This window comes from Telopea speciosissima, chromosome 2 (assembly GCF_018873765.1).
Source record: "Telopea speciosissima isolate NSW1024214 ecotype Mountain lineage chromosome 2, Tspe_v1, whole genome shotgun sequence".
Taxonomy (NCBI): domain Eukaryota; kingdom Viridiplantae; phylum Streptophyta; class Magnoliopsida; order Proteales; family Proteaceae; genus Telopea; species Telopea speciosissima.
In genome coordinates this window covers 63,619,688-63,631,071 of record NC_057917.1, presented here as the reverse complement: position 1 = coordinate 63,631,071, position 11,384 = coordinate 63,619,688, and positions in this window count along the sequence as shown.

Sequence of the window (11,384 nt, the reverse complement as noted above, 5' to 3'; positions counted from 1 at the left end):
TCCCCACCGAGAATGGGGTAGGCGAAGTTCGAGGAGATCGAAGAAAGCAAGGAGTGCTATGCCACCTTCATGAAAAAGAATAATGGCAACACCCGTGGAATGGCACTCTGCCTAGAGAGCATGGTCGAGTGACCGAGAGAGATGAACCGACAGAGAGAGGGGAAGGCCAGTGGAAGACCTCATCACCTGGCCCTCGGCCAGGAAGACCCCTCCAAGGTCGTTCAAGTTGGCTCGCGCTAAACAAGGAACAAAGAAGGGCTTGGACACCTCCTCCAAGCGAACATAGATGTCTTCGCATGGTCGACCTCCGACATGCCGGGAATACCACGTTCCATAGCCGAACATTGACTACATGTCGACCCAACCAGAAGCCTGTTCAACAAAAGCGGCGTAACTCGCCCTCGACCGACAAGCGGAATCAAGGAGGAGGTCGAGAAGTTAAGCCGATCAGGGGTTCATCGAGAAAGGAGAAGTTCCCAACCTCGGCTCGCCAACGTGGTCATGGTACCAAAGCCAAATGGGAAGTGGAGGATGTGTGTCGACTATACCGACTCGAACAAGGCATGCCCAAAAGATGAGTACCCACTGCCCAGGATCGACCTGCGATCGACGCCACCGCCGCCATGAGATGCCGAGTTTCATGGACGCCTACTCCGGATACAACCAGATCCTCATGTATGAGGATGATGAGTCTTACACCGCATTCCGGACGGACAAAGAGAACTACCGCTACAACGTCATGCCGTTCGGGTTAAAGAATGCGGGGGCCACCTACCGGAGAATGGTCAACAAGATGTTCGAGGAGCAGATCGGGCGCAACATGGAGGTGTATGTGGATGACATGCTCGTAAAGAGCATCCACGCCAGCCAACACCGACAGGACCTAGAGGAGGCATTTGCGGTGCGAGGAGGAACCAGGATGAAGCTAAACCCTGCAAAGTGCGCCTTGGCGTAACGTCAGAAAATTCCTGGGGTTCATGGTCTCGGTCAGTGTGGAATAGAAGCCAACCCATCCAAGATCAAGGCCATCCAAGAAATGGCACCTCCTCGAAGTCGGGGAAGTGCAGAGGTTGAATGGAAGGGTCGCTGCCCTTTCCAGGTTCGTGTCACGATCGGTGATAAGTGCTTACCATTCTTCAAAACATTGAAGAACCTCCGAAGCCCTAAAGATTTCACATGGACGGAAGAGTGCCGAAAGGCGTTCGAAGAATTGAAGGAGTACCTAGAGAGCCCACCACCGCTTTGGGGCGACCGTAACCTAATGAAGAGTTGCGGCTCTACGGCCGCCACCCTGTCACGCGGTCGTGCATCGTCTTGAAGGAAAAGACAAAGTCCGAGGCCCATCTATTACATCAGCCATGTCCGATCGATGCAGACCAGGTACACTAGGATCGAGAAGGTAGCCTATGCATTGGTAATGGCAGCCAGGAAGCTACGACCATACTTCCAAGCCCATACCATCATAGTCCTCATAGACCTACCCCTGAAGAAGATATCGCACAGGCCTGGACGCCTCCGGAGATTGATAGCATGGGCGGTGGAGCTAAGTGAGCATGACATCGGGTTCCAACCAAGGACAGCCATCAAAGGCCAGGCTCTTGCAGTTTCATTGCAGAGTGTACCCTGTCTCGAGATCGAGTCGAAAAGCAGGGGAGCCGGAAGAGAAGGATCACGGATCGTGGGACATGTTCGTGGACGGGTCGAGCAATGCGACAGAAGCGGCGTGGTCTCATATTAACCAGCCCCGAGGGATTTCGTATCCAATATGCTCTCCGATTCACCTTCCAAGCATCCAATAATGAGGCAGAGTACGAGGCATTGCTAGTTGGACTCCGGGTGGCCAAAGCCATCCAAGTCACACACCTATCCACCCCGAGCGACTCCCGGCTACGTGGTGAATTAGGTGAATGGAGAGTACGAGGCGAAAGATGAAAGGATGGCATCATACCTAGCACGTGCTCAAGCATTGATTGAGGGTTTCATGAAGTTTGAGATGGTTCAAGTTTCCAGGGAGGAGAACACCGCCGCTGACGCCCTATCCAAGCCAGCCAATGAGGAACTCCGAAATTTGGCCAGCGCGATCTATGTTGAGATCTCGCATAAGCCAACGTATAAGGAAAAGCAGGTTAACGAGATCATGGAGGGACCTAGCTGGATGGACCCTCTACTCAACTACCTCCGAACGATGTCTTACCGAAAGACAAGGCCGAAGCGAGGAAGATTAGGATGAGAGCTGCAAAGTACACCATCCTAGACGGGTCTGTACAAGCGGGGGCAACAAGACCACTACTCCTAGGTGCCTAGGACCCAAGGGGGCGAGTACGCCCTAGCCAAGTCCATGAGGGGATATGTGGAAGCCACATGGGGGACGAGCCCTAGCCTACAAAATCCTCCACCAGGGACTATACTCGGCCACGAATGCAAGAGGAAGCCATCCAATATGCCAAGAAGTGCGAGCAATGTCGGTTGTTCGCCCCAAGACCCCATCTACCCACCACCAAGTGACATCAATCCTCAACCCCATACCTTTTGCCATGTGGGGACTAGACATCTTAGGCTACTTCACCGCAAGACCGAAAATGGAAAGTACCGGTCGTCGCAATCGACTACTTCACCAAGTGGGTTGAAGCTAAACCCTTGGCCAAGATAACAGAGAGAGATGGAGAAGTACGTCCGCGATGACATCATCTACGGTTCGGGTACCACGGATCCTCGTCTCGCACAATGGAAAACAATTCAACAACCCTAAATTCCAAGCATTCATCACACTACACAACATCGACTATCGGCCGTGTCGGTAGCATACCCACAGCCAATGGTCGTGGGAGGTCACCAACGTAACGCCATCGAAGAAGTCAAGAAAAGGCTAGAAGGAGCCAAAGGCAAGTGGGTAGAAGAGCTACGCAAGCGTCTTGTGGGCATACTGAACTACGACGGACGCCCACAAGGGAGAGCCCATTCCGCCTAGCATATGGCATCAAGCATTGGCGCCGGTAGGAGTCTGCGCCATGTCCCATAGGGTTCTCGCACTTCAATGAACGTACCTATGTCGACGGATGCGGGCGAACCTAGACTTTATAGATGAGGTCCGCGAGAGAGCACTACTAAGGAACGCCTACCGAAAGAACGCTTCGCCAGTACTATAATGCCAGGGTCAAGGAAAGGCTATTCCACCAGGGAGATTTAGTACTACGAGGGCAAGTGCATCACGCCTGAGGCTGTATATGGGAAGTGTCACACCCAATCGAAGGACCCTACATAGTCTCCAAGCGATACGCCCAGGGACTTACCGCTTGAAGACTCCGGGGGGCAAGAAGGTAGACCGCACTGGAACTCGGAACATCCAAGAAGTACTACCAGTAGAAGCATAGCGAAGAGTGGTAGTGATAAGAAAGAGCAGAGGAGTAGCAGGAGACGACATCAAGGACAATGTGAATTTCATTCAAAATAAAGAAATGTTGCAAGAATACTTATCTTTTTCTACCACTCAATCGAATCACGGCCACTACATTAAGGCGATATGCCAACACTGAGGCTCCATGCCTCAGGCGATATGCCAACACTGAAGCTTCATGCCTAAGGCGAAATGCCACCACTGAGGCTTCATGCCTAAGGCGACATGCCAACACTGAGGCTTCATGCCTAAGGCGATATGCCAACACTGAGGCTTCATGCCTAAGGCGACATGCCAACACTGAGGCTTCATGCCTAAGGCGACATGCCAACACTGAGGCTTCATGCCTAAGGCGATATGCCAACACTGAGGCTTTATGCCTAAGGCAACATGCCAACATCGAGGCTTCATGCCTAAGGCGATATGCCAACACTGAGGCTTTATGCCTAAGGCAACATGCCGACATCGAGGCTTTATGCCTAAGACAACATGCCAACATCGAGGCTTCATGCCTAAGGCGACATGCCAGCACTGAGGCTTCATGCCTAAGGCGATATGCCAACACTGAGGCTTTATGCCTAAGGCAATATGCCAACACTGAGGCTTTATGCCTAAGGCAACATGCCAACATCGAGGCTTTACGCCTAAGGCAACATGCCAACATCGAGGCTTCATGCCTAAGGCGAGATGCCAACACCGAGGCTCTACGCCTAAGGCGATAACCAACCAAGGTCCGAGGATCACCAAGGCACGACACCACTAACAAAATCCTATGACTACCAAGGGTCGAGAGTATCAACGCGCAAACAACCACCAAGAGACAATGCGGTCAAAGAAAATCAAAAGCGATCACATAGAAAAGTCATAATATTTACAAATTCAAGTTCAAAAAAGGAAAAAGGTTGAGACGTCTACGGGATCCATACAGCCGTGGGGTCAAGGGATCACAGAGGGATGGGTCACCTCCGACCCAGCAGGGGACATCATGTCCACCTCAAGAGGACGCGCAGCGCACCCCCTCGAGGCGGGAGATGCCCTCCACCTCGACACCGGGACGCTCTCCATCACGGCTACACCCGGAAGCGCCGCAACAAACTCAGAGAACCCCAAAACCGAGAAGTCATAATCGGGGTCACCTCCAGACACAAGCGGCTAAGTCCCGACCCCTCCCTCATAGGCGGGCTAAGCTGCGCTGATACAACGTCGAGAACGCAGAGGATGCCTGAACTCGGCCACGGCTCGCTCACTGCAGATGCCGGCTCCGCCTCATGCCTTCCCCTCAATGAATGAAGCTCCTCCTCCAAAGCAAGAACCCTAGCCGAGCTCTCGGCCGCACCAAGAGAGGTCACACGCAGCTCCTCGAGACACCTCTAGGAGCTTCCGGACGCCCGCGAGCTCCCGACACCCTCTGCGCGTCGGCCTCGGCCCTCTCACGGACATCGATCCGACCACGGAGCTCCTCTCCACGTCACGCAGTGGTGCGTCAGATCTCGCACCTCACGAGAAGCGTGACCCTCGTCGAAGCACCGCCTCGGAACACGGTGATGGACCTACAATCAACAAGGCAAGCGATAAAACATTATAAAAATAAATGGAGCAATGGACATGATGAGACAGAAAAGGAATAACTCACCGAAGCCATATCATGGCAGAGGGTCCGAGCGACAAGCATCGCTAAGCCTCTCGCAAGGCCATCCTCGCGGTAGGGAGCCGCCCCTATCCACCCACTCCGCGACACGTCGGCTCGGCCAAGGTCGAGCCCTCCAAGCACGCCTAAGGTGATCACCAGGACTCACCAGGCGTGGGAAGATCATGGCGGCACCACCGTAGGAACCCACACCTTTCCCCTTGAAAGGGGCAATACGAAGATCCGAAAGGAACAACAATGGGAGGCGAGGCACAGAGGCACGAAACACCATCGTCACCGGGAGAAGTACGGGAAGGAGGACCCGCACGCCGAGCTCGTCACGCGGGCATGTCCTGGTCCCCCTTCCGCTTTGCTCCAACAACCACAGCGCAGGGGCACCACTAACGTCGGTCACTCCAAGAGACGGACCACCCCGAGAAGCGGCCTTCCTCCCAGTTGCGGGAAGCAAACTAAAGTCCGGACATGTATCCACCGCATAGACCGCCCAACCAATCGAGATGACATATACATTCAAATACCAACATGCCAATCAAGTACAAAAGACAATGCTCTTACCCGGACTCGGCTTCGGAGAGACAGGAAGGCCTCCGAGTCCAACTCCGGGCGTGGAACGATCGCGACCCAGGCACGGCTAGGGAGTCACCCTCAAAATCACTCGCTTCAAGCCCCTTATTGACCCTCTTAAGGTCAATAACTTCCCTAACGGTCCGTAATGGGCATCGGGGGACCGTGGCAAAAAAGAAGCGATCCCTCCAATACTTCACGTGACTAGTGATCCCCGTGAGAAGCTCCACAGAGGCATAGGGCCCTTGAGCACGCGGCGAGCAAAGTGATAGCATCCATGGTTCCCCTTCTTCAATGAGATAAAAGTGGGAGAAAAGGGGAACAGTGGCGTACGCCCTAGCGGGCAAAGAAGACCTAAAAACCCAAAATCACCCTCCAAGAGTTGGGCAACACCGCCGGGGGTGAGGTGCCAATGCTCTAACACTAACTCGACAAAGCGAGGGATAGGAAGGCGAAGGCCCTGGAGAAAAATGAACGGTAGAGACAGATCTCACCCGCACGGGAGAGAAGGCATACTCGCCGGCCCAGGAGCACGCAACATGACCTCGGCGAATGTGGAACTCCTCACGAAGGAGACCAAGTCGAAGGTGACAAGATGCTAGTAACAGGGCCTAACCTATCGCCAGGACCGGCGGCCGAGGATGCTGCCCAGAGGGTGCCGATCCCACGGGGACCGGAGACACTAGAAGGTCCCACTCTTCCATCGTATCACTAGGGGAGGGTATAGAGGGGGAGTACCTACGAAGAAGGCGATCCGGGAACGCTCCTCTCGAAGATCCAACCCGATCAAGCAAGGCCAAGGTCACCCGGAACGACATGAAGGACAAGAGGGGAACGAACTACTTACTCGAGAAAGCAATCTCCCCAGTGGCAAGAAAAATGAAAGGAATGTCACCCGCAAAATATAAACAAGCAGATCCATCACATACAAGAGGAAGAACAGGGAAGAAGAGCGAGGGTCCATCACACCCACGCCGTGGCCACCATAGGCGCGGCATCACCGGCAAGGCGAGGGCCACACCCAGGCACGGCCAGCCAGCCGGCCACCCTCGCAAGGCACAGCCATACCCAGGCACGGCCACCCCATTGCGGCCACCCCGGGCGCGGCCATCCCAGCGCCTCCAGGCGGCCACACCCACAGGCGCGGCCTCACCGAGGCGCGGCCACCCCGCAGCGCGGCTCACGAGGCCCGGCCACACCCGCGTGCGGCCTCACCGCTGAGCCACACCAGCAGCGCGGCCTCACCGCGGCTACACCAGCAGGCGCACCTCACCGCGCCACACCAAAGAAGCGCGGCCTCACCGTGGCCACACCGCAGCGCCGCCTCACTCACCCGCCACACCCGCGGTAGCGCGCCTCACCCGGCCACACCGGCAGCGCGCGCTAACCGCGGCCACACCCACAGCGCGGCCTCACCGCGGCTACACCCGCAGGCACGGCCTCACCGCGGCTACACCCGCAGGCGGCCACACCTCACAGCGCGGCCTCACCGCGCTACACCCGCAGGGCGCGGCTACACCCCGCAGGCGCGGCCTCACCGCGGCCACACCCGCAGCGCTGCCTCACCGCGCCACACCCAGCGCGCCTCACCGCGGCCACACCCGCAGCGCGGCCTCACCGCGGCTACACCCGGGCAGCGGCCTCACCGCGGCCACACCCGCAGGACGCGGCCTCACCGCGGCCACACCCCGCAGGCGCGGCCTCACTGAGGAACCACCCTACAAAAAAAAAAAAAAAGGGGGATCGATTTACCTCAGAAAAAAGGCGACCGCGCGAAAGGACAAGCACGCGGCGATGATGTAGCCACACCACGAGGCACAATCAAGGGATAGAGGTCACAAGAGGCAAGGCACTCAAGCCAAGCACCACTCAAGCCTTCCAAGCAAACCAAGGCACCAAGAGAACACAACTCAAACACAAAGACCCAAAAACAAGCACATGGTGGGCACCAAAGAGAAGACAAAAGACAAAAAGGGGAATGCAAAGGGGGAATTAAAGGAGAGCAAAAGGGGAGACAAAAAGTAAGAAAGAGAAATGAGAAGTGAAAGAAGAGAAAGTGAGAGGAACATATACCTACAAAAAAAAAAAAAAAAAAAAGAAAAAAGTGTAGGAGGAAAGGTTTGAACCCCAACCTCTCCTACCTCATTAGTGGATTTCTGAGACAAACCCCACAAGGAAAGTCTATTCGCGGGACCCCTTACTATGCAAGGCACTTACTCTCTTGGACATCCTATCCCAAGAGAGGGGGGGCAAATGATACATCCAATATTCACCGGGCCAATCAACGATCGCCACATGTCACAGGTGACCCATTCCATAGCCAAGGAGAACGAACCGGGTCCCAAGCACCGGGCGCGGCCTCACCCAGCGCAGCCACCACTCGGCGCGGCCTCACCTAGGCACGGCCACACATCGTGGCGCGGCCTCACCCGGCGCGCCACCACCCAGGCACAAGATCGTGGGCCCATGAGGTGGGGGCTACCCATCTACGATTCGATCGTATCGCTAAGACTCATGCCCCTATCGGACTTTGGACCGCCGCTTAGAGGTCACGTCACCCGCACGGATTCAAGCACCAAGGACGTTATCACCACACGCCGTATCTATCCACCAAGGATCCCGATGCCACCAGACACTCCCTCCCACGGGAGATGGCCAATCGTGATAGAGCCCCGATACCCAGGGCCTCTATCCACCCAACGGCACAATCGCCATCAAACTGGGACTCTCCACACCGCCATATGCTACTATAAAAGGCAAGGTACACAACCCCATCGGGGACATCAAAACTCATACTGAATAATCACTATTCATCTATTTGCGCCAGGAGAACTAACTTTGGCATCGGAGAGCCCTAGGCCAGGACCACACCGGTTCTCTCTGTTGACCCCTTTGGTCCACTTGCAGGTGACGACACCCGCAGGACCGCTCGACGATTTCTTGACGCAACAATTCGGGTACCCAAAAATTTGAATTTGATTCGCATCCGTATTTGTTTAGGGGGTATCAGTATTTTTATTCAGATAATCTAAAAAAAAATTTTCCGATTCAAATAGTTATCCAACTTATGATATAGAAGGTTTTTGAAGATTCAACATGTGCTACAAAAAAAAACAAAAAACAAAAGAAAAAATTCAACATGTTTTAAAGAATGAGGAAATGAGAATTATGAGTCTAAAACATGGATTGAGAGTTAATCGTATCTATTGGAGTGGGGAAGGTCTGGGAAACACAATCAGAGATGTAAACGGATAGTCGAAAATCTGAATTTGATTCGCATTCATTCAAGGATATATGTATCTGGATCAGATCACATCTGATCTGTATCCAATCCGTTTACATCCATATCCACAACAGAGGCGGTGGGAGGAGAGCAAAGGAGAAGGGTAGAAAATGACAAAAATGACCTTCCTATAAGAAGTTGTAAGAGATATAACTATGACCAGTTACATATAGATTTTGGATCTTTATCCCCTGCAATTCCCTGCCCGATACAATTCCTACGGATCCCTAACAAGGGGGGGGGGCACAATGACCATTCCACCCTAATTGAACACTCTGCCCGGGTGGGATCCACCCCCCTCTTATTAGAGGCACTAGGGGAATTGTACTAGTCAAGGAATCGTAAAAGATATTTTTCCATAGGTTTTTCCTTAAATAGTAATTACAATTTTTTTAAAAAGAATTTTCACTTTCGTTCCCTATATTTATTGGATTAAAAGCCTCTCCACTTCTCTGACATATGGAAGGCACTAAATCCAACGGTGTCAAGCTTGATTGACCTAATTTTTTTTTTTGGTTAATTCCAAATGCCCCCCTAAAAATGGCCAAACGTATGGTTGCCCCCCTGAACTTTCACTAATGCAACGTGCCCCCTGCTTTTCAAACTGAGTACCAATATAGTTTCTCCCGTTAGATAGAGACGTTATAATCTAACGGATCCCAATTTTTAAACATCGATGGACCATTTTACCCCTTGATTGGACAAATGATCAAAATGACCTTGCCTGGAAAAAAAAAAAAAAAAAAACCACCATCTTCCCCAAATCGTTTACGGTTTGAGGAAGATGAGTTCTTGAGCAATTGACCTTAGAATCTTCAATTGGATATGAAAACTAGTTGAAAATTTTACCAACATCGATCTGATCGAGAAATTTTTTTTGAAAGAAAAGCCAATGATGGAAAATTACCTTATTAGAGAAGAAAATCCTATTTCCTGGATTGAACCCAGGAGTTGCAGACGAAATGAACAGGACCACAAGCAAACCCTTCGATGGTGATGGTCTCCAAGAAGAACTCGTTCTGGTGCTTGTTGCTCACTGCCATGGCGACTGATCGGTTCCGCAGAGGACTTTCAAGGGTATTAGCTCCAGCCTCAAAGCTACTACGGGCTCGAGCTCACGCCTCCGAAGCTGAAGCCCAACAGGTCAAAGCCAAGGCATAAGACACCTCTTTGCTCAAGACCTTCTCCATCTACTGATGGAACCCTGACAACCCTTCCAAACCCCAACTCCAAGATTTCCAGATTGATCTCAAGGATTGCGGTCCCATGGTCCTTGACGCTCTCATCAAAACCCCAATCGATTCACATTTCACAATTCTCGTTCCCGTCTTGAACAAGAGAACCCTAAAGGCCCAAACACCATCTCTTTCCCTTGCCGTTTGCTGCAAATCTTCCCAAATAGATGCAGTTGATTAAATCTCCATTGGTTTGATCAGAATAATACAGAGTCGCCTTTTTTTGTTGAATATGAAATTAGTGTAAAGAGGACTCCAAAATCTATCCATTTTTTTTTATCCGATTTCGCTTTATTTTGCAGTTTTGACGCTGAGTGGGTCCTCCTGTCGAGAGTCCAGATTACCTCCCCAGATCGACGACGATCTTTATCCTGACGTTCTTTACTTGCGACTCTCAGACGAATTCAATTTCCAGAACTCATCACTGATTTTTGATTTACAGGTTTGTATCTGTTCGTCCTTTAAATTTTGGATTAATTTTATTTTTTTTGGTAACTTGTTGTCGGTAGATCGTCGGATAAGCTTATGCAATTCAGTTGTAGCTAGGTTAGGGCTTTGATTGAAAGTTCTTTTCTTTTATTTGTTTGCTGCAATTCAGATGTAGTTGTTCCATTTCAAATTAAAAAATTCATCTTCCCCAAACCCTAAACGATTTGGGGAAGATAAATTGTAGGGATTTTTTTTTTTTGTGTTTTTTTTTCAAACAAGGGTATTTTTGTCATTCTACCCTATCAAGGGGGCAGAATGATCCATAAGTTTTCAAAAACTAGGTTCTCTTATTACTTAACGTCTCAGACTAACGGGAGAGACTATATTAATACTTAATTTGGAAAGCAGGGGACACGTTGCATTAGTGAAAGTTCAAGGGGGCAATCGTACATTTAGCCATTTTCAAGGGGGCATTTGGAATTAACCCTTTTTTTTTTTTAACTTAACACCATTGAATTTAATATCTTTCACGTATCAATCTCTCAACTCCGAACTGTACTTTAAGGGAATTTGAGAGATTTTTTTCTGTATTGTGGTTATAACTTGTAACCACACAGAGCCAATCGATTGAAATTTGAATGACCAATACATTTTGGTTTCCTACATCTCTGTATGTTCAGCATGTACATCCGCACCGAGGACACATGTCAATACTGATGTGCTTTGCCAATGTTTTGGGTCTGAGCCATTAGTTAGAAGTTTCAACACAAGATCATGCCGTACAATAAAAAACTGTAGCGCCAACACGCACCGAAAGCTATCTTGCCACGC